Consider the following 26,521-nt stretch of genomic DNA (forward strand, 5'->3'; position numbering starts at 1 on the left):
TTGCTTAGTTTTAGTTGGGAGGCCTTATAGTTTTCTTCTTCGTAGGTCTCTTTTACTCGTCAACGATTTCCTCTTGCATCTTACAAAAAACAAGATGTGTACCTGTGTTCCTTTGTGTGGCATGATTTGTAGCGTGTTCTTCCTTTTTTTTTGAATAATTGCTCAATTATTAGGCAAGAAAGGTTAGTTTCCTTTTCGTTTGACACATGGTTGGATGAGCACATTATTAATCATTCGTGAACTTTGATTATTTCTCCTACGGTACTTCTTTGGTTTCTAATGTCGTTCAAGCTCAATGTTGGAATTTGCCAGAATATATATGTTATAGATCTTTTTCCTTTAGCGGTGGATAAGGTATTACGCCTTCCTCTGCTGTTGGCTACGAAGGATGACAAGCTAATTTGGGAGCCCTCTTCTTTAAGACAATTTTCCTTTGCTTTTGGTTATGAGGTTCTTTGCAGTAAACATAATGTTTGTGATTAGGGAAATGCGGCTTTCCATACCTCCACGGTTATCTATTTCGGCTTGACGGCTTTTTCATGATAAAATTTCCACCAAGGTCGCACTTCAATGACGAGGTTTTTCTCTGGCATCCATTTGTCGTTTATGTTGTGCTTTTAAGGAATTTGTTGCTCACCTTTTCTTTCGGTGTTAGGTATCTAAGAAAATTTGGTGCTCACACATTTATCAAGAAGAGAATGTGGTTGCCGACAAATTTACTAATATGGGCTTGTATTCTTCAAACTTGGTTTGGCATGACTCCCAGTCTATGGTTCCGTACATTCAGATTCTCTTGATTTGCTTGGTTTTTCGATTTTCATATAATGTGCATCTCGGTTTGTAGGTTTGTCCTCCTTCATGATGTGAGTTTTTATTTTCCTAACATATTGCTTTTGGTGCTTTGCGACTTGTTTTGCAGGTTTAGACCTTCTAGGTTTTTCTTTTGACGAGTTTAGGTTTTACATCCTCCCTCTTTTCTTGTACTTTTATTTGTTTTGTTGAGAGATGTCAAGTTTATGTCCATCCTCTTTTCTTATATTTTTCACTTAATATTTTTTCTTGTATTATAAGGATAAGGTTATATCCCCTCGGACTAAGTGCAACTGTTTTTGGCTAATTCTATAAAATTACATACCGTTGAGGTTTCCTGAAAAAAAAAAAAAACCAGCAGCCTCCCTAGCCTGAATCCAGGGTTTTATATTATAATTAACGACCATTTTTTCCAAAACCGTTTTCTCAATTCTTGCATCTCTCTTGTGCTTTCCACCATTTCTATGAGGTGGCTAGGTATGCAGTTTTTTATGTAGATTAAAGCTACCTTCTTTATTCTTTACAAAAAGCTGCATTATATATACATGTACTCTTTTGGGGACCATATGGGAAAAGAGGAAAAGATAAGAATTGCTGGACTACAGAACCCTAAAGAATCAAGATACATTGGGCATGGCAGTGGGGATAATACTTTATACTCAGATGAACGAAACAAAATGATTTGCATTTATGCATCATACCCTGAATATGACAATTCTACTGCTTTCCCTATTAAGACGGCAATCAGCACGCGTGCATTCCCCACTGGAAAAAAAACTCCCCATGCTAACACTTCACCTATATTTTCATGTTTTTGTTTCTTCAACAAAGTAAAGGTTTTTTTACATTATCTTAATTTACGAGAAAGGAATTCAAACACATATGTAAAGAGGTGGACACGTTATATATACCTTGTTTAACTAGCCTAAGACACATGCTGCATGTATATTTTGCCCTTGGGGTTTTAAGCAAGAAGCTTAGAACTTTTGGCTTCGATAGAAATACAGTGGAAGGGGTGAGTAGGACCTTTCAAATTAATCCAAATGTGATCAAGGAACTGGGAAAAGTAGTGACAAACATGAAGTTTCTGTTTCGATTAATTAGTGGCCAGAGCATGTGCAAGGGATCACACTAGTAAGGGATGGGAGATATATAGGGTGGTGATGACTGATAAGGTTCTATAGGTTTGGGTGGTGCATGAGTGAATTAACTTTACCACATAGGATGAGGTTGCAGTTTCAATGTCAAGAAATATAAGCAAGTAATACGATCAATTGGGCATTGAACCCTCATAACATATACAAAGAAGAAAGGAAACGAAAGGTGAAGCCTAAGTACGTTGAGGCCCAAGAAAACTTGCAACGTGCATACCAAAGCCTAAGTACGTTGAGGCCCAAGAAAACTTGCAACGTGCATACCAAAGCCTAAGTACGTTGAGGCCCAAGAAAACTTGCAACCTGCATGCCTATTGGAGATCAGAGATGGACCTAAAGACACTGTTTTGAATTCTGATTTGGGAGATAAACATTACTAACTGGTGACACCACGTGACAAGCACCATAAAGCTGAGTTAATTTTTGAACACGCGGCAAACATCCAATGGACGGGTAATGCTATTCGGATTATGCATTGAATTCAAGAGAAAATATCTCTTAATTCAATTCCTATTATTTGATGTCGTTGGAAAAAAAAGTATTTCTGATACTATTTAGGAAAAAATAACTTTCTAGAAAGCTCTTATGATGCGTTTGTTGTACCGGACTATCTCAAACTGGATTAGCTTTAGGGACTAAGTTAGACTGGCTTAGACTAGACCAAGGTTCTAAAAAACACTAGGCGTTAGTCAGGCGGCGGGCTGGCGCCTAGCGTTTAGGCGGGGTCTAGGCAAGCGCCTAGGCAGATTTAGGTAAATTTCTTATATATCTTGTAAATAAGTGTATACTAACACTTACAAAAAATTATACTTGTATGAAATCCCTAAATAAAATAGTAAAAGAATAATAAAATACGTATCTAACAAACAACAACAACAACAACAACAAAGCCTTTTCCCACTAAGTGAGGTCGGCTATATGAATCCTAGAACGCCATTGCGCTCGGTTTTGTGTCATGTCCTCCGTTAGATCCAAGTACTCTAAGTCTTTTCTTAGAGTCTCTTCCAAAGTTTTCCTAGGTCTTCCTCTACCCCTTCGGCCCTGAACCTCTGTCCCGTAGTCACATCTTCGAACCGGAGCGTCAGTCGGCCTTCTTTGCCCATGTCTAAATCACCGAAACCGATTTTCTCTCATCTTTCCTTCAATTTCGGCTACTCCTACTTTACCTCGGATATCCTCATGCCCAATCTTATCCTTTCTCGTGTGCCCACACATCCCACGAAGCATCCTCATCTCCGCTACACCCATTTTGTGTACGTGTTGATGCTTCACCGTCCAACATTCTGTGCCATACAACATCATTGGCCTTATTGTCGTCCTATGAAATTTTCCCTTGAGCTTCAGTGGCCTACGACGGTCACATAACACGCCGGATGCACTCTTACACTTCATCCATCCAGCTCGTATTCTATGGTTGAGATCTCCATCTAATTCTCCGTTCTCTTGCAAGATAGATCCTAGGCAGCAAAAACGGTCGCTTTTTGTGATCTTCGCTAGATTGCTCCGGTCATTAGTGTGGATAAGTATATAAATGAAAAGAGATAGGAAAGCAAACACAAGATGTACGTGGTTCACCCAGATTGGCTACGTCCACGGAATAGAAGAGTTCTCATTAATTGTGAAGAGTTTACACAAGTACATATGTTCAAGCTCTCCTTTAGTGAGTACAAGTGAATGATTTAGTACAAATGACATTAGGAAATATTGTGAGAGAATGATCTCGTAATCACGAAACTTCTAAGTATCGGAGTGTGGTATCGTCTTGACTTGCCTTATCTGTCTCATAGGTAGATGTGGCATCTTCTCTGGAAGTACTCTTCCTCCATCCAGGGGTGGTATCTTTAACTGGTGGAGATGCATAAGGTAATGTATCAATTTCACTTGAAGCTTACTTGTAGTTTCAGGCTTGGTCAAGCGCGATACAAACCATGTAGTAGGAGTCCCCCAAGTCGCCGAGCTAGGGGATCTGCTGAAAGAGGTGACAGACAAGGTAAGCAATCAGAGCTCCGGCTGATTGTTCACCTTCTCCCCATCTTGCAGCAGCATGAAGGATAAAGAGAAGAAAAATGAGAAGAGATGATATGGGATACTTTTGCTTTTGAAGAAGTAACTTTCCACAGGCTTATTCTTGAACTGAGCTGGAGGGTTTTCTGGTTTCCTCCAGAGCCGACTGAAGAATTTGAGGGTCAAAACAAGTCCATCAAATCTAGAGTACGTTCGACCCTGCTGATATGGGATACTTTTGCTTTTGACAGAGTAATGGATGTATCGGCACGTGTGCTGTTACGCTTGTCTCCACATGCTTCCTTGTATCCTTCGCACTTGCCCTATCTGTTCCTCAAGCAGATGCGGTATCTTCCCTGGAAACATAAGATGTTCAAGATGAGTACTCGAGAGCAATGCCAGGTAAGTAATCAGGTAAGGGGTTCCAGGCAGTCAGTTCCTGGCTGGAAGCTTGATGCCAAGTGCTGACTGATTGCTCTCTTTCTCCTTGTCTTGCAGGTAAAAACAAGGTTAAAGGAAAAGACAGGGAAAAAGCATGATATGGGATACTCTTGCTTTTAACCCTGATGATATGAGATATTCTTGCTCTAGTATAGCTTGTTTGCAGAGGTATTATCGGGGGGAAAGAAAGCTGAATATTTCGAAAGGCTTCGTGGGGAGTGCCCTCTCAGATATGAGGAAGGGTTGAGCATTTTTGCAGGTCTGCCTGTCCGTTGGGGATGAAGGTCGACATATATAGGAGTCTCCCTAACAAGTAGTAATGCTATTCCTTTACCCTGCTTGGTCATAGCACAGTAGTGGGAGCTGCCAGCTTCACATGTTTTAACTCTGTCAGAGCACTTTGAAAAAGTGGTCTGTGGTATCTGGCTCTCGAGAAGTCTTCGACAGAATGCCCATAATTTCCGCAAAGCTGAGTGTGCGTGTGACAGGTGCTGACAAGGCTAGAAAAGTAGGTGCCTCTTCGATTTCTGAGATCGGCCCTCGTGGTCTCTAAACAGCCCAGCTTTTGAGAAAGCGAGCGTCTCTTCGATTGATTCGGAGAACGATGCATCTTCGATTTTTAAGAAAGCAATCATGCTGGGGGTCTGGCTCTCGAGATTCGGGGAGCAGTGTCACTTCGATTTTTGAGAAAGTAATCATGTTGGGAGTCTGGCTCTCGAGATTCGGAGGGCGGTGCCTCTTCGATTTTGGAGCAAGCAATCTTGTTGGGAGTGTTTTCTCGAATGTGAGTAAAGGTTGGGCATGTTTGCTAGTCTACCTTGCCACGAAGCATAGAGGTTGACACACAGAGATTTTCCAATTATCCAGCAATGGTACTGTTCCTTTACCCTCTCTTCGATTTTTGAGAAAGTAGTCATGTTGGGAGTCTAGCTCTCGAGATTCGGAGGACGGTGCCTCTTCGATTTTGGAGCAAGCAATCTTATTGGTAGTGTTTTCTCGAGTGTGAGTAAAGGTTGGGCATGTTTGCTAGTCTACCTTGCCACGAAGCACAGAGGTTGACACACAGGGACTTTCCAATTATCCAGCAGTGGTACTGTTCCTTTACCCTTGTGGGTAATAATATGGTAGCTAGACCTTCAAAATTTATGGGTCTAAACTTTGTTAGTGCTGTTTCTTTGCTATTCTTTTACCTTTCTTGGTCAGAGCGATGTAGTGGGAGCTGCAAGCTTTACGTGCTCAATTTTGGCAGAGAACTTTGGCAAAGTTATCTGTGATACCCATGAGCTATTGTTGCGTGTGGGAAGTAGGTGATTGAACAGTAAGATTCATGTGTTTTCTACTTCCTCAGAAGTCTTCGACAGAATGCCCATAATTTCCGCAAAGCTGAGTGTGCGTGTGACAGGTGCTGACAAGGCTGGAAAAGTAGGTGCCTCTTCGATTTCTGAGATCGGCCCTCGTGGTCTCTAAGGAGCCCAGCTTTTGAGAAAGCGAGCGCCTCTTCGATTTCTGAGATTGGCCTTCGTGGTCTTTGAGCAACCTAACTTTTGAGAAAACAAACGCCTCTTCGATTTCTGAGATCAACCTTCGTGGTCTCTAAGCAGCCCAGCTTTTGAGAAAGCAAACGCCTCTTCGATTTCTGAGCAGGTGCCTCTTCGATTTCTGAAGCTCCGTCGAGTGCAGATTTTTATAGGGGCTGGCATTAAGTTCCGAAGCACACTTGAATCTCCACCAGTAGAAGCTCCATTCTTGCCCTTCTAAGATCTTGATTTGTCCAACCTCTTCTCTCTTCAACACCTTTGAAAATGTCTGGCCCCTCCGACCGTCGTTTTGACTTGAACCTTGTTGAAGAGGCAGCCCCGCCTTCTCCAGACAACATATGGCGCCCATCCTTCGTCTCCCCTACTGGTCCTCTTACCGTTGGGGATTCCGTGATGAAGAATGATATGACTGCTGCGGTGGTGGCCAGGAACCTTCTCACGCCCAAAGATAACAGACTACTTTCCAAACGGTCTGATGAGTTAGCTGTTAAGGATTCGCTGGCTCTCAGTGTTCAGTGTGCAGGTTCTGTGTCTAATATGGCCCAACGCCTATTTGCTCGAACCCGCCAAGTTGAATCATTGGCGGCTGAGGTGATGAGTCTCAAACAGGAGATTAGAGGGCTCAAGCATGAGAATAAACAGTTGCACCGGCTCGCACATGACTATGCTACAAACATGAAGAGGAAGCTTGACCAAATGAAGGAAACTGATGGTCAGGTTTTACTTGATCATCAGAGATTTGTGGGTTTGTTCCAAAGGCATTTATTGCCTTCGTCTTCTGGGGCTGTACCGCGTAATGAAGCTCCAAATGATCAACCTCTGATGCCTCCTCCTTCTAAGGTTCTGTCCAGTACTGAGGCTCCGAAAGATCCCCCTCCGGTGCCTTTTCTTTCTGGGGCTCTACCGACTGCTGAGACTTCTCCTAAGCAACCCTTGTGAAGGCTCCCTCTTGTTTGTTTATTACTCATGTATATGTACATATTTGTAGTTTATCGGGGATATCAATAAATAAGTTTTCCTTCATTTCAATGTATTGTGTTAAATTACACCAAAACCTTCTTCGCTAAGTTCTTTGAATTTTCTTTTGTTGAAGCTTGTATGTTGAAGCTTTCTGAGTGGAGCATGTAGGTTGGGGTAGTGTTCCCTTAATTTCCCGAGTGAGGAAAACTTCTCGGTTGGAGACTTGGAAAATCCAAGTCACTGAGTGGGATCGGCTATATGAATCTTAGAACGCCATTGTGCTCGGTCCTGTGTCATGTCCTTCGTTAGATCCAAGTACTCTAAGTCTTTTCTTAGAGTCTCTTCCAAAGTTTTCCTAGGTCTTCCTCTACCCCTTCGGCCCTGAACCTCTGTCCCATAGTCGCATCTTCTAATCAAAGCGTCAGTAGGCCTTCGTTGCACATGTCCAAACCACCGTAACCGATTTTCTCTCATCTTGCCTTCAATTTCGGCTACTCCTACTTTACCCCGGATATCCTCATTCTTAATCTTATCCTTTCTCGTGTGCCCACACATCCAACGAAGCATCCTCATCTCCGCTACACCCATTTTGTGTATGTGTTGATGCTTCACCGCCCAACATTCTGTGCCATACAGCATCGCTGGCCTTATTGCCGTCCTATAAAATTTTCCCTTGAGCTTCAGTGGCATACGGCGGTCACACAACACGCCGGATGCACTCTTCCACTTCATCCATCCAGCTTGTATTCTATGGTTGAGATCTCCATCTAATTCTCCGTTCTTTTGCAAGATAGATCCTAGGTAACGAAAACGGTCGCTCTTTGGTATTTCTTGATCTCCGATCCTCACCCCTAACTCGTTTTGGCCTCCATTTGCACTAAACTTGCACTCCATATATTCTGTCTTTGATCGGCTTAGGCGAAGACCTTTAGATTCCAGCACTTCTCTCCAAAGGTTAAGCTTTGCATTTACCCCTTCCTGAGTTTCATCTATCAACACTATATCGTCTGCGAAAAGCATACACCAAGGAATATCATCTTGAATATGTCATGTTAACTCATCCATTACCAACGCAAAAAGGTAAGGACTTAAGGATGAGCCTTGATGTAATCCTACAGTTATGGGAAAGCTTTCGGTTTGTCCTTCATGAGTTCTTACGGCAGTCTTTGCTCCTTCATACATATCCTTTATAGCTTGGATATATGCTACTCGTACTCCTTTCTTCTCTAAAATCCTCCAAAGAATGTCTCTTGGGACCCTATCATACGCTTTTTCCAAATCTATAAAGACCATGTGTAAATCCTTTTTCCCATCTCTATATCTTTCCATCAATCTTCGTAAGAGATAGATTGCCTCCATGGTTGAGCGCCCTGGCATGAACCCGAATTGGTTGTCCGAAACCCGTGTCTCTTGCCTCAATCTATGCTCAATGACTCTCTCCCAGAGCTTCATTGTATGACTCATTAGCTTAATACCCCTATAGTTCATGCAATTTTGTACGCCGCCCTTATTCTTGTAGATAGGCACCAAAGTGCTCGTTCGCCACTCATTTGGCATCTTCTTCGTTTTCAAAATCCTATTGAAAAGGTCAGTGAGCCATGTTATACCTGTCTCTCCCAAAACTTTCCACACTTCGATTGGTATATCGTCTGGGCCTACTGCTTTTCTATGCTTCATCTTCTTCAAAGCTACAACCACTTCTTCCTTCCGGATTCTACGATAAAAAGAGTAGTTTCTACACTCTTCTGAGTTACTCAACTCCCCTAAAGAAGCACTCCTTTCATGTCCTTCATTGAAAAGATTATGAAAATAACCTTTCCATCTGTCTTTAACCGCGTTCTCTGTAGCAAGAACCTTTCCATCCTCATCCTTGATGCACCTCACTTGGTTTAGGTCCTTTGTCTTCTTTTCCCTTGCTCTAGCTAATTTATAGATATCCAACTCTCCTTCTTTGGTATCTAGTCGCTTATACATATCGTCATAAGCCGCTAACTTAGCTTCTCTCACAGCTTTCTTCGCTTCTTGCTTCGCTTTTCTATACCTTTCACCATTTTCATCGGTCCTATCCTTGTATAAGGCTTTACAACATTCCTTCTTAGCCTTCACCTTTGTTTGTACCTCCTCATTCCACCACCAAGATTCCTTTTGGTGTGGGGCAAAACCTTTGGACTCTCCTAATACCTCTTTTGCTACTTTTCGAATACAACTAGCCATGGAATCCCACATTTGGCTAGCTTCCTTCTCTCTATCCCACACACACTGGGTGATTACTTTCTCTTTGAAAATGGCTTGTTTTTCTTCTTTTAGATTCCACCATCTAGTCCTTGGGCACTTCCAAGTCTTGTTCTTTTGTCTCACTCTTTTGATATGTACATCCATCACCAACAAGCGATGTTGATTAGCCACGCTCTCTCCTGGTATAACTTTGCAATCCTTACAAGTTATACGATCCCCTTTCCTCATTAGGAGAAAATCTATTTGTGTTTTTGACGACCCACTCTTGTAGGTGATCACATGTTCTTCTCTCTTCTTAAAGAAGGTGTTGGCTAAGAAGAGATCATATGCCATTGCAAAATCCAAGATAGCTTCCCCATCCTCGTTTCTCTCCCCAAAACTATGGCCACCATGGAAACCTCCATAGTTGCCTGTCTCCCTGCCCACGTGTCCATTTAAATCTCATCCTATAAATAACTTCTCCGTCTGAGCAATTCCTTGCACCAAGTCTCCAAGGTCTTCCCAAAATTTCTCCTTCGAACTCGCATCCAACCCTACTTGAGGTGCGTACGCACTAATCACATTGATAAGTTCTTGTCCTATTACAATCTTGATTGCCATGATTCTATCTCCTACCCTCTTGACATCTACAACATCTTGTGTCAATGTCTTGTCCACGATGATGCCAACACCGTTTCTCGTTCTATTTGTGCCCGAATACCAAAGTTTAAACCCTGAGTTTTCTAGATCCTTTGCCTTACTACCAACCCACTTAGTTTCTTGTAGGCACATAATATTTATCCTTCTCCTCACCATAACTTCCACTACTTCCATAGATTTTCCCGTTAAGGTTCCTATATTCCACGTTCCTAAACGCATTTTGCTCTCTTGAACTCTACCCTTCTGTCCTAGCTTCTTCACCCTCCCCCGTCTAATAGGATCAAAGTACTTCTTTTGTGTGTCCCGTGTAAAGTTGATAGGAGCATATGCTCCCAAACAACTTTGAGTGGAGTCGTTCGAAAAGAAGTTTCTATGGCCCCCTTGCTCATTTAACACTGCATCCGGGTGCCGATGGAGATACAGCGACCCTTGCTCATTTATCACTGTGCTCGGGCCACACAGCGCGCCACTTACGGGTGACGCCCTAGCTTTAGCGCGATTTTGTTCTGGATTCATTTTCATAAGGATTCGACGTGATCATGGAGTGCCGGCTGACAAGTCCAAAAAATCAATAGCACTTGATGCTATGAACTGACAGCCTGACAATCTATGTTTTTTTAATGAGAAAATAATTAATAGCACTTGATGCTATGGATGGACTGATAGCCTTTTTTCTTTCAGAAAAGTCAAGAAGCTAACTGTCTAAACTTGAAGGGACAGAAAAAAAAAATTAAATAGTTTGAAAGTGATCACGTGGGTGTGGAAGGAAGAGAGAGAAACTAATTTTCTCTCATCTTCTTCCTCTTCGCAAGAACACGGACCAGAAGCTCATGAAGTCCAGAAAAACCAGAACACAGCTAATCTGCATTCATCATTTCTCAAGTTCGAACACATAAAAAATTGAAATTCCTAGATCGCCTAGGCCACCCAGTCGCCTGCCTAGGTCGCCCAAGGGCTGCTCATGCCCCTTAGCGCCTGCCTAATCCCTATCTCGATTTTGCTCCCGATTTTGCATTAATCCCGACGGTTGGCCACCGCCTAGCACCTAGGCGGCCGTCTAGGCCGATTTTTAGAACACTAGATTAGACTAAGCTGGACTAACTTAAGTGAAGCGTTTAATGCAGCGTCGAACTAAGAAGCAGAATAATTAATAAATTATAATATTATATTATATAATTTGTATCAATTAATATTTTATGTATTTTATTATTAATGTCCTTTTCTTTTTGAATTCTATTCCTCTTTCTGGAAACGTCCACCATTTTTCTACTTCCCACCCCTCTCCCTCGTTTTCTCCCATTTTTTCTCCGGCACAACGTCTCCCTCCCTTCTCCCTCCCTTCTCTCTTTTTTCTCCCTTTTTTCTCCCTGTTTTCTTCATCAAATGAGGAAGCTGTGCATTTTGCACCTAATTTGGATCGAAAGACCAACAAGTATTTCTTCTTGTTCCTCGAAGCAGAGATAGCTCCCTTTTTGACAAAAATCCCAAATCAAAGTAATAGATTTTGGGTTTATGGAGAATAGCACTGCAAATTTCTAGAGGTCTTTCGTTTTTTGCCTACGGATTTCTGGAGAAAAGCACAGCAACCTAACATAATAGATTTTTGGATTTATTGCAGATTTTGATATTTTCTATATTTGGGATTTATAAGGTTTAATCTTTGAATTGAAGTGTTGTTTATGGTGTGGATTAAGCTTATTGGAAGCTTAACTGAATGAATTCATCGCTGAAGTAAGAGGGAGTTGGGTTCATGGGACGGAGATTGGCGAGAGCCGTTTTAGATTTGGAGATTGGAGAAGGGGGCGAAAGGCATGATTTGGTGACTGGGTTCGCAGGGAGAAGGAGATTGGGAACACATGCTTGCAGATGACGCGGGCGCTAGAGATGGGATTAGCAATCCTCCAGTTTTCGGGGAGGGAGGGCTCACTAAGAACAACGAGTGAAGCTTTTAGTCGGAGCGAGTCCGACTTAGGCCTCATTTGGTATGCCGTATAACACACCAGATAGGACTAATAATACAGAGTACGATGTTTGGTGTTCGGTTGTATTAAATAGCCACCATATTAAATAATTCGGGCCCATCTACTTTATACGGTAAACACCCGCTTGCTTATACCCTCCAAAACCACGGTATAATTTAGTTGTGTGAAATCTCCCACTCTCCAGACGCATTGTCGGTCCTCTCCAGACGCTCTCTGCCTTTCACGCTTGCTCTCTCATCTGAATCCGAGGTTCCTTAAAAGCCTTCTTCTTCTTCATTTGAATCCTAATTCATCTTCTCATTCTTCTTCTTCTTTTTCCCAGGTTCCGCCCTTCCCTCTGTTCTTCCCTCCTCTTATTTTTCTTGCAATTTTTTTTCAATTGATTGAATCTAGTTATTGTTTTCTCTCTAATTATGCAATTGATTATGTAATTTTGTATTTTAATTAGAATTTTTGAATTTTAGGGTAAGTTGTTTAGGTTGAATTTTGATTTGTTGTTGGCGTTGAACTTTCATCCATGTCAATATATTGTTTAGTACTTGGGTTTAAGTTACATGACATATGCCTTGTGACTTTTTTGGTCATCAGCATGTGAGGTTTAAGGTCCTAGCTATAGCATGCGAGGTTCAAATCCTCAGAGCCTATTTTCTCAGTAGTGTTTTCGTCGTTCCTAGGAGATTTGTACCTGTTACAGGTCTGGCTCTCAATTCTCCCTATTGTAATGGGTTGTGCTCTAGTTGCTATCACTGAGCTGTCATTCAATGTGCAAGGCCTTTGGGGTGCTTTGATTAGCAATGTCAGGTTTGTGTTGAGGAACATTTACTCGAAACATAGTTTACAGAACTTCAAGGAAGTAGATGGGTTGAATTTGTATGGTTGGAACAATATAATTTATTTCTTCTATATGTTTCTCGCCGCTATTTTCGTTGAAGGGTCTCAATGGGTTCAAGGATATCACAAAGCTCTTGCAACTATGGGAAAACCATCCACATTGTACATATGAGTGTTGTTATCCAGAGTGTTTTACCATCTCTATAACCAATCGTCGTATCAAGCACTTGGTGAAATTAGTCCCTTGACCTTTTCAGTTGGGAACACAATGAAGAGAGTGGCGGTTATCGTATCGACTGTGTTGGTGTACAGAAATCCAGTTAGATCTCTTAATGCACTTGGATCCGCCTTTGCAATATTGGGGACTTTCTTGTATTCACATGCAACAGCTAAAAAGAAAAAGGGAGGTGAAAAGAAGGATTGAATATAATTCTAGTTGGTTTGCTTTAGGTGTCTTATTTTTTGGCCTGGTAAAATTTGTGATTTTGCTTTGGTTTATTATACAGCTGTCAAGTTTTAGTAATGGCTCAGGTTTTGATATCACCATTTGTTCCCTTTGCTTTCATACTTGCGTCCGTGTGTGTTATTGGTGAATGCATGCTAAGATTGATGAGGCCTTTCTTCTACTTGTTCACTTGTTAACTGCTTGTTGGGTGTGAAGTTTTTGTTCGAAATTCAAATGATTTAGTTTTGATGTTTATTTGAGCCTAGAGTGACCTAGTGTCACGGGATGACTCTTTAAGCCTTCCGCCCGTGCGGCACTTAGACTTGAATACCTTGATGAACAAGCTAAGTAAGCATTCGAAGCCTCGCTTCCCCGGATCGAATCACAAAGAAAGCTAAGATAGCTTGGAGAATGCTAAGATCACTTAGAAGATGGGAGAAAGGAAGCTTTGTATTGAAAGTTAAGAGAACTTTACAATTGCTTACAATTCTTGGGATGGTTTGGCCAAATGGCCTTACCTCCTATTTATAGGCCTAAGTCACCTCCTCAATGGAGGGTTCTAGAATCCCCTACTTACATCCAAAAATATCTAGCATAGCTCTAGATACAACTTGCCTAATCTAGATTATTCTAGGTGAGGCTTAAATATGTACACTTGTGTGGAATGTTCCGGAATGCCCTAAGATTATCTTGAATGCTCCGCCACGTTCTTGATTTCTCCGGGACGTTCCAGAAGCTTCCATGAAGACATGGCTTCATGGGCTTAGATATATGATGTCTTGGGCATTTTCTTTGTTTTTAACACATGGCCCGTGACATCCTCCCCCACTTAAGCCGTCGACGTCCTCGTCGACTCTTGCCTCTCGAATGTCTGAATCAAGTCCTTATATTGCCATAAGGACGTCTCCTTCTCCCATGTTGCTTCGGAGTATGGTAGCCCCTTCCATTTGACAAAGTACTCCACATGCTTTGGTTGTCTTGGTCGCACCGCGACACGCTTGGCTTCAATGCTCTCCACTTCTTTGTCAAATGCCTCCGTCATCAAAGGGGGTGCTCGATGAGACTCACCTCGGCTTGGCTCCTCATTGTCTGCATGATAAGGCTTCAAGTTGCTCACATGGAACACCGGGTGAAACTTGAGGCGGGGTGGGAGTTCCACAACATAAGCGGCTTTGCCAACCTTCTTGATGATAGGGAATGGTCCCTCATACTTCCGCAACAAGCTCTTGTGCAAGCCACGAGTACTCTTGTGCTGAGACGCATTGAGCTTCACAAAGACTTGGTCGCCAGTTTGGAACTCCACATTCCTTCGCTTACGATCCGCCCATTTCTTCATCTTCTTTGAAGCCTTCTCCAAATGAGCTCGAGCAAGTTCGTGGGCTAATTGCCACTCCTTAGCGGTTTTGAAAGCGGCTGGACTATTCCCCGTGTAGCCAGTCACGACCGTGTTCGGGGTCAAGGGTTGTTGCCCTATAGCCAACTCGAACGGACTTTTCCCCGTCGACTCCGAACGTTGCAAGTTATAAGAGAATTGGGCAACATCAAGTAACTTAGCCCAATCTCGTTGATTGGCACTAACATAGTGCCGCAAATAAGTCTCCAACAATGCGTTAACCCGCTCCGTTTGTCCATCAGTTTGGGGATGAAAAGCTGTGGAGAAGTCTAACTTTGAGCCAAGTAGCTTGAAGAGCTCCTTCCAAAATCTACCCGTGAAGCGAGCATCTCGATCGCTGACTATGCTCCTCGGAACACCCCAATACTTCACCACGTGCTTTAGAAACAAGCGTGCAGCTACTTCGGCTGTGCACTCCACGGGTGCGGGTATGAAAGTGGCATACTTGGTGAATCTATCAACCACGACGAAGATAGATCCACATCCATCAGACTTGGGCAAATGTGTGATGAAATCCATGGTCAAACACTCCCATGGTCTTGATGGGGTGGGAAGTGGTTCCAACAGTCCTCCCGGTTGCCTTTGTTCCACTTTGTCTTGTTGGCACACAAGACAAGTCTTCACGTATGAATCTACATCATCCCGCATTTGTGGCCAATAATAAGCATCGCTCACCAAAGCCAACGTGCGGTGAGTGCCAGGATGTCCTGCCCACATTGAGTCATGGCACTCCTTAAGGATTTCTTTCCTTAAGCTTCCCCACTTTGGGACGTAGATCCGCTTGCCCTTGGTGTATAGCAAGCCGTCCTCAAGCCAAAACCTTCTTGTCTTCCCATCCTTGACAAACTCCACAATGTTCTTGGCTTGGACGTCATGTGACAAACCTTCTCGGACACGGCCCAAGAGATGGCTTTGCGGCTTGAGTACCGTAGCCATTAACTCTACTCGTCTACTTAGAGCATCGGCCACCACGTTCTCCTTTCCTTGCTTGTACTCTAGCTTGTAATCAAACTCCGCTAAGAACTCTTGCCACCTTGCTTGCTTAGGTGTGAGCTTTTGTTGGGTTTGAAAGTAGCTAGTGGCAACGTTGTCCGTCTTGATGACGAATGGGGTACCAAGCAAGTAATGCCTCCAAACTCTAAGGCAATGGACGATGGCGGTCATCTCCTTTTCATGGGTCGTGTACCTCTTCTCGGCATTGTTTAGCTTGCGACTTTCATAGGCTATCGGATGTCCCTCTTGCATCAACACTCCTCCTATGGCAAAGTCGGAAGCATCAGTGTGCAACTCGAATGGCTTACTAAGGTCGGGCAACCTTAGTACAGGCTCCTCCATTAGGGCCTTCTTCAACCTCTCAAAGGCCTCTTGACACCGGTCCGTCCATTCCCATGCCTTGTTTTTCTTAAGAAGGTCTGTTAAGGGTGCCGCTATAGCTGAATACCCTTTTATGAATCTCCGATAGTAGTTGGCTAGCCCCAGAAAGGATCGTAGTGTTGGTACCTTGGTCGGCGGTTCCCACTCTTGAATGGCCTTGATCTTGCCCTTTTCCATCATAAGTTTCCCCTCTTTTATCTTGTGGCCAAGAAATTCTACTTCTTTTGTGGCAAAGGAGCATTTCTCCTTCTTGACATAGAGTTCATGCTCCCGAAGGGTCTTGAACACTATGCGCAAGTGCTTGACGTGCTCTTCCAATGTCTTGCTATAGACAACGATATCATCAATGTAAACCACGACAAACTTGTCAAGATAAGGATGGAATACCTTGTTCATCAATGTACAGAATGTTGCAGGGGCATTGGTCAGACCAAATGGCATGACTTTATACTCGAACGCTCCATATCTGGTCACCATCGCCGTCTTCGATTCGTCTCCAGGGGCTATCCTCACTTGGTAGTATCCCGATCGAAGATCTAACTTTGTGAAGTACCTTGCTTCACCAAGTTGATCGAATAAGTCGGTGATCAACGGAAGTGGGTACTTGTTCTTGATGGTAATCTTGTTCAATGCTCTATAGTCGATGCACAACCTTAGGCTACCTTCTTTCTTGCGTTGGAACAAGACGGGTGCACCATATGGGGACTTGGAGGGTTGGATGTAGCCAGCATCAAGTAGCTCGTTGAGTTGCTTCCTCAATTCCTCCAACTCGGGTGGCGACATCCTATAAGGTGATTTGGAGGGAGGCTTAGCACCAGGCTCCAACTCAATCGCATGGTCGACCTCTCTCCTTGGTGGCAACTTCTTTGGCAGTTCCTTAGGCATCACGTCCGCAAACTCCATAAGGACGTCTTCCACTTGTTTTGGCAAAGGCTCGTACTTCTCCTCCCCTTCATTCAACATTAGGGTTGCAAGAAATGTGGCCTCGCCTTTCTTCCAAGACTTGGCAAATTGAATTGCCGACAAGTGCTGGGTACACTTCTTAGCTTGCCATTCCAATGGCACCAGGCAAGGTTGTCTTCCGTCGGCCAGGATACAGAAAATATTGTAGAAGGGAATGGGAAAGGCTCGTACCTTGTCCATGAACTCTAACCCAATGACTACGCCATAGTCGTCCATCTTGACTACGGTGAAGTCGATCGTTCCCTTCCATGTGCCAATGTCTACGTGCACATTACGCGCAACTCCAACAATGGGGGTGGCGGCGGAATTTACCGTCTTCACGCTACCAGGCTCCTTTATGACTCGGAGGCCAAGCCTTGTGGCTTCCTCCGACGTCATGAAGTTGTGTGTTGCTCCCGTGTCCACCAACACACGCGTCGTCTTGTCACCAGTCTTGACGTCGACGAACAATGATCCTCCTCCAACTTGAGCCTTAGGTTGTGGGAGGGTTGTCTGGATGGCATTCAGTAGACGGATGCATCCTATACTTGCATCGTTACTCTCCTCGGCCTTGTCCTCCTTGAAGGCCATGGCCTTAAGGGCCTTCTTTTGTGGGCAATCTCGCATCATGTGAGGGCCGTCGCATAGGTAACAAGTGGGTTGCCAAGACTTACCTTTGCCTTTGTCATGCTTATCGGCTTTCTTCTCCTTCGGTTTGCTTGTCTCGGCCTTGTCCTTCGGCTTATGTTCTCCCCCACTTCTCTCATGGTTACCCTTCTTCCCCGTGGACTTGGAATCACCTTGGTGGCTTGATTTAAACTCAATCAAGGATTCGGCAGCGGCAATGGCATCAGACAATGTTTGCACGTGTCTCCTTTGTAGTTCGAGTTTTGCCCAATTTTGCAGTCCACTCATGAAGTACATGAGCTTGTCTTCCTCTAACATGTTGGGCACCTCAAATAACAAGCTCACGAAGGCGTTGACATAGTCTTTGACGCTCCCCGTTTGCTTGAGCCACCTTAGTTTCTCCTTGGCTTCGTACTTGGCATTTTGGGGATAGAAGTGCAACATAAGATCTTTCTTAAATTCATCCCAAGTGGTGAGAGAGAACGTACCTTGCTCAATCTCCATGCTCCGATGACGCCACCACATAAGGGCATTGTCAGCTAAGAACATGGTTGCCGTTGAGATTTTGGACTCGTCATCTTCAAGCTTCAGGTACTTGAAGTATCGCTCTACGTTCCACACGAATGTGTCGAGCTCCTTTGCTTCCCTCTTCCCATTATAGGATTTGGGTTTAAAGAAGTCGATTACCTTGGAGTCCAATGCCTTGATTTCCCTCGGCCCTTGCACGAATTGCTTCACGACTGCTTCTTTACAAAACGCCACATCTCCCTTAAGTTCCCTTGTGTCCTTTATCTCTTCTTGAAGCGCCACAAACCTTGCCTCTATGTTGTCAAGGTGAACCTGGACTTCCCTCCGCATCTTGTCTGCCATGGTGTTGAGAGCGCCAAGGAGCTCATCTCGTAGCCCTTCCACCAAGCCACGCAGTTCATCCTTTCCATTGTCCACCATGGTTTGGATTTCCTCCTTGTCGACAACGTCCTCATCAAGTCGAGTATCGAACTCGAGTATGGTTCGTTCCACCTTCTCGAGTCGCTCTTCCATGGTCTCCATCGATGCTTGCAAGTCCTTTAACTTTGGCTTGCTCTTGGCAACGTCTTGGACCTCGGCAGTACGCTCCCTTAGGTCGGAGACTCCGGACACCATCTCTCCACTTGCCATATCCTACTTTCCTTCAAGTGATTCACGAGCTTGGCTCTGATACCAGCTGTCACGGGATGACTCTTTAAGCCTTCCGCCCGTGCGGCACTTAGACTTGAATACCTTGATGAACAAGCTAAGTAAGCCTTCGAAGCCTCGCTTCCCCGGATCGAATCACAAAGAAAGCTAAGATAGCTTGGAGAATGCTAAGATCACTTAGAAGATGGGAGAAAGGAAGCTTTGTATTGAAAGTTAAGAGAACTTTACAATTGCTTACAATTCTTGGGATGGTTTGGCCAAATGGCCTTACCTCCTATTTATAGGCCTAAGTCACCTCCTCAATGGAGGGTTCTAGAATCCCCTACTTACATCCAAAAATATCTAGCATAGCTCTAGATACAACTTGCCTAATCTAGATTATTCTAGGTGAGGCTTAAATATGTACACTTGTGTGGAATGTTCCGGAATGCCCTAAGATTATCTTGAATGCTCCGCCACGTTCTTGATTTCTCCGGGACGTTCCAGAAGCTTCCATGAAGACATGGCTTCATGGGCTTAGATATATGATGTCTTGGGCATTTTCTTTGTTTTTAACACATGGCCCGTGACACTAGGAAGTTGAGTGCAGAATTTTACCTTTTGGTTGCTTACACATATGGAGAAGGTCATTTTATAGTTAAGTTTCAAATGTGTGTTGTTTGGCTTTATAGTTACGCGACACCTGAGACTATGAAGGTTTAGGGGAACATGGATTACTTATAAGATAGTAGTTTTGCGTTCCTTATCTTTCTTGAGCTTCCTTACCCATGTATGCTTGTATCCTTTTGTATCCTACTACTACATATGTTTAATCTCCTTTGCATTTTTGCTTTAATTAGCCAATGATCATGTCTTCTTGTATCCTTCTTATGTCCTTACATGTATAATGTCATGCTCCAGTTACTTAATTATTTGCCACTATCGAATAATGTTATTTTATATTTTCACTGGACATGGATGAAAGAAAGATTATGGTATGCTTTATTGTTAAGTTGTGGTACTTGAATATTATGAATTGGTTGATGATGTGGTTCATGATGAATCATAATTCAGCTAGAAGGCGGAATCGACATCTTGCACTTAGAAATTACACATTTGTTAGGAGAATGGTAGGGTCAGCCTATTTAGACAGCATGATAGGATATGATGATGTTCATTGTGCGAACCAAATTAGAATGGATAGAAGAACGTTCCATTATTTATGTCAAATGCTCCGTGATCACGGTAGAATAAAATTGGATGGTGTAGTGACAATGGAAGAACAAGTTTGAATATTTTTGCATATATTTGCACATCATGTAAAGAATTGTACAATTGGGAGTAGGTTTTGTCGATCGGGCGAGACCATAAGTAGGTATTTCAATTCCATTTTACATAGAGTGTTAACGCTACAAGGTAGACTTTTGAAAGTGTCAGAACCCATTCCTAATGCCTACCCAGATCCTAAATGGAGTTGGTTTGAGGTATTCTTCATATTTTATAAAAATTACTTCTAGAATTAATGTAATTAAATATATTAAGCTTACTAATGTTAATGACTTTTTTTAGAATTGCTTGGGGGCATTGTATGGGACTTACATTAACATTCATATCCCTAAGTGAGATAAACTAAGATACTATCAAGGAAGGGAGAGATTGCAACCAATATGTTGGGAGTTTGTAATATGGACATGAAATTTATATTTGTGTACCCAGGTTGGGAAGGGTCAGCCTTTGATCCTAGAGTACTCCGAGATGCGATAAGTAGACCATCGGGATTAAAAGTTCCCATGGGTAACAATAGATTATTTGTTTATATTAGTAATTTGAATCCTCAATTTTCTTATATATTGTAATATACATTTTTTTGGTGTGTTAGGGTGTTACTACCTTATGGATGGTGGGTACACAAATGGTCCAGGATACCTTGCACTGTATAGGGGAGTGCGTTACCATCTCTTGGAGTGGAGAAATAGAAGACTCCCAATTAATCATGAGGAGTATTTCAATATGAAACATGCTGCAGCTAGAAATGTCATTGAGAGATGTTTTGGACTACTTAAGATGTGTTGGAGCATCTGAAGAGGTCCATCATTTTTCCCAATTAAAACATAACTTGGATTATGACAGCCTGCTATCTATTACATAATCTTATTAGAAGACATAAGTCATTTGATCCAATAGAAAATGAAATCCTAAACTTGGATGAATCTGAAAGTGATGATGATGATGAAGATATGATTGAGACTTTTCAACCTACATAAGAATGGACTGCATAGAGAAACACTTTGGCTTTGAATATTGATGAGTCGATGTTTTACTATATATTTTACCCTATTCTTAGTATTAATTTATTTGTTATTTTGGTAGAATTTTGATACTTTAATTTATATTCTTAATGTAGGACATTCGACTTCCTCTGGAGCAAAAAGTGATCAAACGGATGAATTTTGGAGTGATTCCAATTGGAGATGTTCGTGTGCCTTTCAAGATGATTGTGTCAAAATTCCAAATTTTTCTACCAAGCCATTTGACCGTGGTGATGAAATTAAGGCCCAGCGCGCAGCTTTCCCAGATTGCGTTTATGGACGTTTTGAGTATTTTGGAGGTCAACATGGCATATTTTAAGGAAGACTCCTTCTGAGGATCTGTAGGGAACATCTTCAGCTTTCAAAAGACCTTTTCAGACCAAATCGAAGTTGATTTAGTCAGTCAAAAGTATGATTTTCTGAGAAGTCCGAATTTTAGTTCAAATTGGAAACCTTTTATTTTGTGTTTTATTATTTTATTATGTTTCCTAGTTTTATTCTAAAACCTTTTAGGGTTTTATTTTGAAGTAATATAAATAAGATATTTAGCCATTAGGGTTAAGATGAGAAGAGTGGAGGGAATGCACGCACTACTTTAGAGGGTTTTTGAAGTTTATTTTCAAGGTGTTTTCTATCATTGTTTTTAATAATATTTTGTTTATGGTTGTTAGTAACTAATTCTTAATTGCTAGGGCGAGGCCACGAGCTTTAGTAAGAATATGTAGTTTCTTTTCAATTTACTTATGATATTATGCATGCATGTTTTGAATTATTAATCACCATTTTAACTATCTAAGTTTCTTAGTGATTCGTGACCATTAGGATATTTAGAAAAGTAATTTGATGCAATTTTGGTCGTAAGGTTTCCTGAAATTGACGTTGGTTTCTTGTGGTTAATAATTGTAATTTCACTTAGGATGAACACCACGTCTTAAGGGTTGCATGGTTTTTCAAAGGGTTTTCATAAAGCATAATGAGTCTTTCATGTTCATATTTGATCCGAACGTCCATACAGGTTGAATGTTAGATATACGTTCTATGTTGGAGGTTCCAAGTAGGATATATATTAGGAAAAACTAACCTTCAAACATATGCATGGGTAATTCATATGTACTTGAAAGAACTACATATGATTGTTAAGATGACGGCAGAACCCTAGGCTTTTACAATTTTAATTTTCAAAAACTGTTTTCTTTTAGTTTATTTTATTTTGGCACTTTATTTAATTATTTTCTATTAAATTCGTTTTTATTATTTTAAATCATAAAATCAACTTTTTCTCAAACTTTGTTTTAAATAATTAATTAAGATTTTATTTAACATAGATTATTCATTCAATCCCTATGGAGATCGACCTTACTAGAGCCATCCATACTACAATTACCTTATACTCTTGCAAGTATTTTAAGTGTTTTTATCCTTACTTTTGCAGTTGGTAAAATCCCTATCAAATATGTACAATGAGTGGCATGCACAAGTGTGATTTGATTAAATTTTCTTATACATGCATGTTGTGATTTGGTTATGGTTCGTTATTTGAACAAATAGTGATTTCTTATGTATTGTGGGACAAAGTGTGATTCGGTTATGATACTTTCTTCGAACCTGGTTATGTATTTATTTAAAAAGTGTGATTGTTTGCTTATGGTTTTTTTATCACTTACCATTAACTTTATGCACTATTGATTATATGGTATCTTATTGTTTATGTAATTATAGGAATGGAAAGTGAACAAAGTAATCAACCAAAAGGAAGATTTGTCAATTTTTTTTTTCTTCCCTTTTATTGTCCAGTTCAGTACCAAACACAATATAAATAATACGGTCAATAGTCCGATACTGCAACAAACGCTCGACTAATTTAGTTAATACTATCCGGTGACTATTTATCCTATCCAACATAAATAGTCAATAGAGTCTAAGCTGCCAAACGATGTCTCATTAAAGGCAATCTTTGTTTGTGCCAAACACTGGCTAGGACTCCTATCTAAGGCAATCCAGTCCAATAAGACTTAAAGAGGCCAAACAAACGTGTCCTTAGATTTTAAACAAAAAAAAATTCGACGTTCTTTCTTATAAGCAAAAGTGCTTTTCTAAGTAGTCAACATCAAACGGACAACACACTACTAGAATAATTAACACCACCCCATTTCCACCCCTATTTTAATATAGTTATCCACATTTTTATATGGTCACTACATCACGTCATGCCATAAGATTATAGTATACAAGCCAAGATTCTGGACATTCACCAATAAATCTTGAAAGAGAAGATTGCACAGGTTGTATATGTGATCTCATTCTCCACACATTGCAACTGAAAATCATTATTTTGCATATATATATATATATATATATGTGATCTCATTCTCCACACATTGCAACTGCATATCATTATTTTGCATATATATATATGGAATTGCTTAAGGGGAGGGATCCCCATTTTTTCAAAAAAATGGGGACACGCTCCACACCGTTGGATTTGAATTAAATGAAATCCTGTGGTTGAGATTCTATGGCCTGTGTTTTAATCTCAACCACACAATTTCATTAAAGTCAATCTAACGGTGGGGAGCGTGTTCCCATTTTTTTTGAAAAAATGGGGATCCCTCCCCTTAAGCTCCCTGTATATATATATATATATATATATATATATATATATATGCAGTATTTATCTTAGACCATTCTTTGCATATATAATTATCGATCATATTCGTGAATGGCATTATTATGATCGTGCTGGTTGAAGATCAAATCAAAGACCAATTTAACATGACACCACCACGAAATGGCAAAATCTACAACACCTAAGCCTTTGATGTTGCTCGAAACCAATTTTGTATACAGGTTTGATATTATATTATTATTTTTCTCTTTCTGTGTTTGCATTCAAGTTCAAAGGGGAAAATAATACCACGTCGAAGGCTGACAGCGTGACAGAAGCAGCTTTGTTTTAATGCCCCTTCAAAACTAGGGTTTTAGCTAGGCGAAAGCGGTACGCAGGGTTTTGCTTTTGCTTAGGATTTGGAGTACTTTCGATGGCTGCTTTGAAGCTACAAATTCAATTGGGAAAGGAAAGTGACTTGAAGATTGAATTTCAATGGTGGGATTGGATTGGACTGTGATGCAGGCAATGACTTCATCCACGACAGAGACAATGGAGTGGTTTCTGTCTGTGATGAAGGTGAGTAGCTGTAAAAACAATATTAGAGATACACACAGTTGACGATTATAATGTTTAAAATTATTTCTAAAATATACATGGCCGGTCCAAAAATTAATATTTAAAAATTATTTCTAAAATGTACGTCGCTGGTCCAAAAATATACTTTAGAAAATTAATAAATATCCCCTTGCAATTTTTTTATTAAAATACTCTTAGCTAATTTTTTTTTTATTATAAGGACAGTTCTTTTATTATTAAGAATATTTTATTTTGAATTAAAAAACTCTCATAATTTAGTTAAGCGTGACTCCATTTTTATCTTTTTAATACACAAAAATGTCCTTAATAATAAGAAAAGATGTCTATCTAAGTGTTTATTCATATAAAAAATATTGTGAGAGACTTAAATAGTTCTCTCTTTTTACCCCGGATATTCCAAAATTCTGATTTCCCGCTGGTAATTGACATGAATTAACGATTGAAGCCCAAGCTTCCTATACAGCAAAAGAGTTTCATATTATTATTAGTGGAATAAATTTACTTGCCATGTTGTCCAAATCAACTCGTATAAGGGAAAAAGATTGTTAAGTTGTCAATTTTACAGTTAATCTAGAAAAGTTTTTGACTGTCATACTCATAAATGCTTATCCTCTATAAATATATATAATAATAAAAGCGTTAGATTACTGACATAAAAATTGATTTTTTTGATCATATAGCTAAAGAAATAATACTTGTATGAAACTTATAAGACAATGACAAAGAAACGCTCAAGTGATAAAAATAAGTGTTAATCTCAGTTTACTACCATGAAGTTTCTTGATTTTCAACATTTGATACATCATGTTTTTTTCATCTCAGAGTGGTATTTAAAGTCATAATTTTTGGACACTTTCATATCTCCGTTAAGGTTGCTGTTAAATCAACTGTTAAGGTTGCTGTTAAATCAACCGTTAATTGGTGACGTGGTGCTCACATGAACAATGATTGGGCGTCACGTGTGTAATATAGGGCCCACGTGGATTAAAAAATAAAAAATAATTAAAAAAATATTTCGTCTCCTACCTTATCCCGTCCCCCGACCCTCCCTCCCTCCCTCCCTCCCTCCCTCCCTCCCTTTTCTCCTCTATACCCACCCAATCCTCCTCTCACTCCCTGCAAATCCACCATTCCCCCTTCATCTTTAGCCGTGCGCCGCCAGATCTGCGGCGAGATCGAAGTTGTGGCACTCCTGCGCCGACGACGACGTCGATTTCTCCTCCGTTTCGATCAGGATCCTGTCGCTAGTTCTTTGCGGAGTGGCTGCCATCAAGTTCATGGTGGGCCTAGAAATTGACAAGTTGTTCGCCAGGAGGATGAACTCAATCGAGAACACCTAGGCATGTGCCGGAGAAGAAGACGGTACAGATGTAGATGGGTTGAAAAATTAGGAAGAGCTGACGTCTTTTGCCATGGTGGGGCTCGAAGGTTCGAGCTCACGGGGCTGTCGGAGAGGAAATGAGGGTTGGGTGGGTGCAGAGAAGAGAATGGATGGACTGTCGGGGGAAGGGTGGGGGGAGGTAGAAGACGACCTTTTTCTTTTTAAAAAAAATTATTATTTTATTATTATTTAAAAAAATTAATCCACATGGGCCCTATATTGACACATGGCACCCAATCATTCTCCATGTGGGTGTTACGTCATTAGTTAACGGTTGATTTAATAGCAACTTTAATGGAGGTATGAGAGTGTCCTAAAATTATGACTTTAGGTACCATTCTGGGATGAAAAAAAACATAATGTATCAAATGTTAAAAATCAAGAAACTTCAAGGTAATAAACTGAGATTAACCCTAAAAATAAAGAACCAAGCTTTAAAGAAAAAACATTTAAAAGTAAGTTACTACTTTCCATTTATCAACTTTTATAAAGATTGTCTTCTACATGTTAAGGATGCAACTTGGGTTGGGTACGTAAACTCGAATCCGTCCATGCCTAACTTGATTTCAAACCCAACCGAGCGGAATAGAATAAAGAGAAAACCCATCCAAATCCAACCCAACCTCAACCTGATCATTTATTGTGTTGGGTTAGATTGATGCATTGCCGCTGATGTTAAACCACAATCTGATTTTGAGCCCGAGTTTGATCATGCACATATTGCCGGTCCAACTTTATACATTGATAAGGAATGAATATACATGAAGTTCTTGTTAGTTTTCATATGGATAATGAATGATAGTGTTACTTTTAAATTTCTTTTGGTTGAAGCCTTATTATATGTGTTGTAATGTAAATTCAATTTTGCATAGTTGAAACATTAGAAATGACCTCCAAGTTGTTTGCTTTCACTTTTGTGTGGATGATGATGTGTAAATTGAATATTTCTAACTAAGATAGACATTATTTTGTTCAAAATTTGAAAAATTATGCAAAATAAGTTGTTAGAAGATTGAACTCGATAAAGTTGGGTGAACCTAAATCCAACCAAAGTAAGCCTGAACCTAATTAAAACCAAAACCCGACTAAACTTGCA

At 41.0% G+C, this 26,521-nt stretch overlaps 2 long non-coding RNA genes across 2 annotated transcripts; both read left to right on the forward strand.

Annotated features, from left to right (window-relative positions):
- The first annotated feature begins 347 nt into the window (after positions 1-347).
- LOC139195181 (uncharacterized) lies at positions 348-1,097 on the forward strand. Its single transcript, XR_011579817.1, has 2 exons — positions 348-578; positions 656-1,097. It is a non-coding gene; the product is annotated as an uncharacterized lncRNA (long non-coding RNA).
- Positions 1,098-11,576: 10,479 nt separating this feature from the next.
- LOC139195182 (uncharacterized) lies at positions 11,577-21,513 on the forward strand. Its single transcript, XR_011579818.1, has 2 exons — positions 11,577-12,012; positions 20,935-21,513. It is a non-coding gene; the product is annotated as an uncharacterized lncRNA (long non-coding RNA).
- The last annotated feature ends 5,008 nt before the right edge of the window (positions 21,514-26,521 follow it).

This window comes from Malus domestica, chromosome 04 (genome assembly GCF_042453785.1).
Source record: "Malus domestica chromosome 04, GDT2T_hap1".
In the NCBI taxonomy this organism is placed as follows: domain Eukaryota; kingdom Viridiplantae; phylum Streptophyta; class Magnoliopsida; order Rosales; family Rosaceae; genus Malus; species Malus domestica.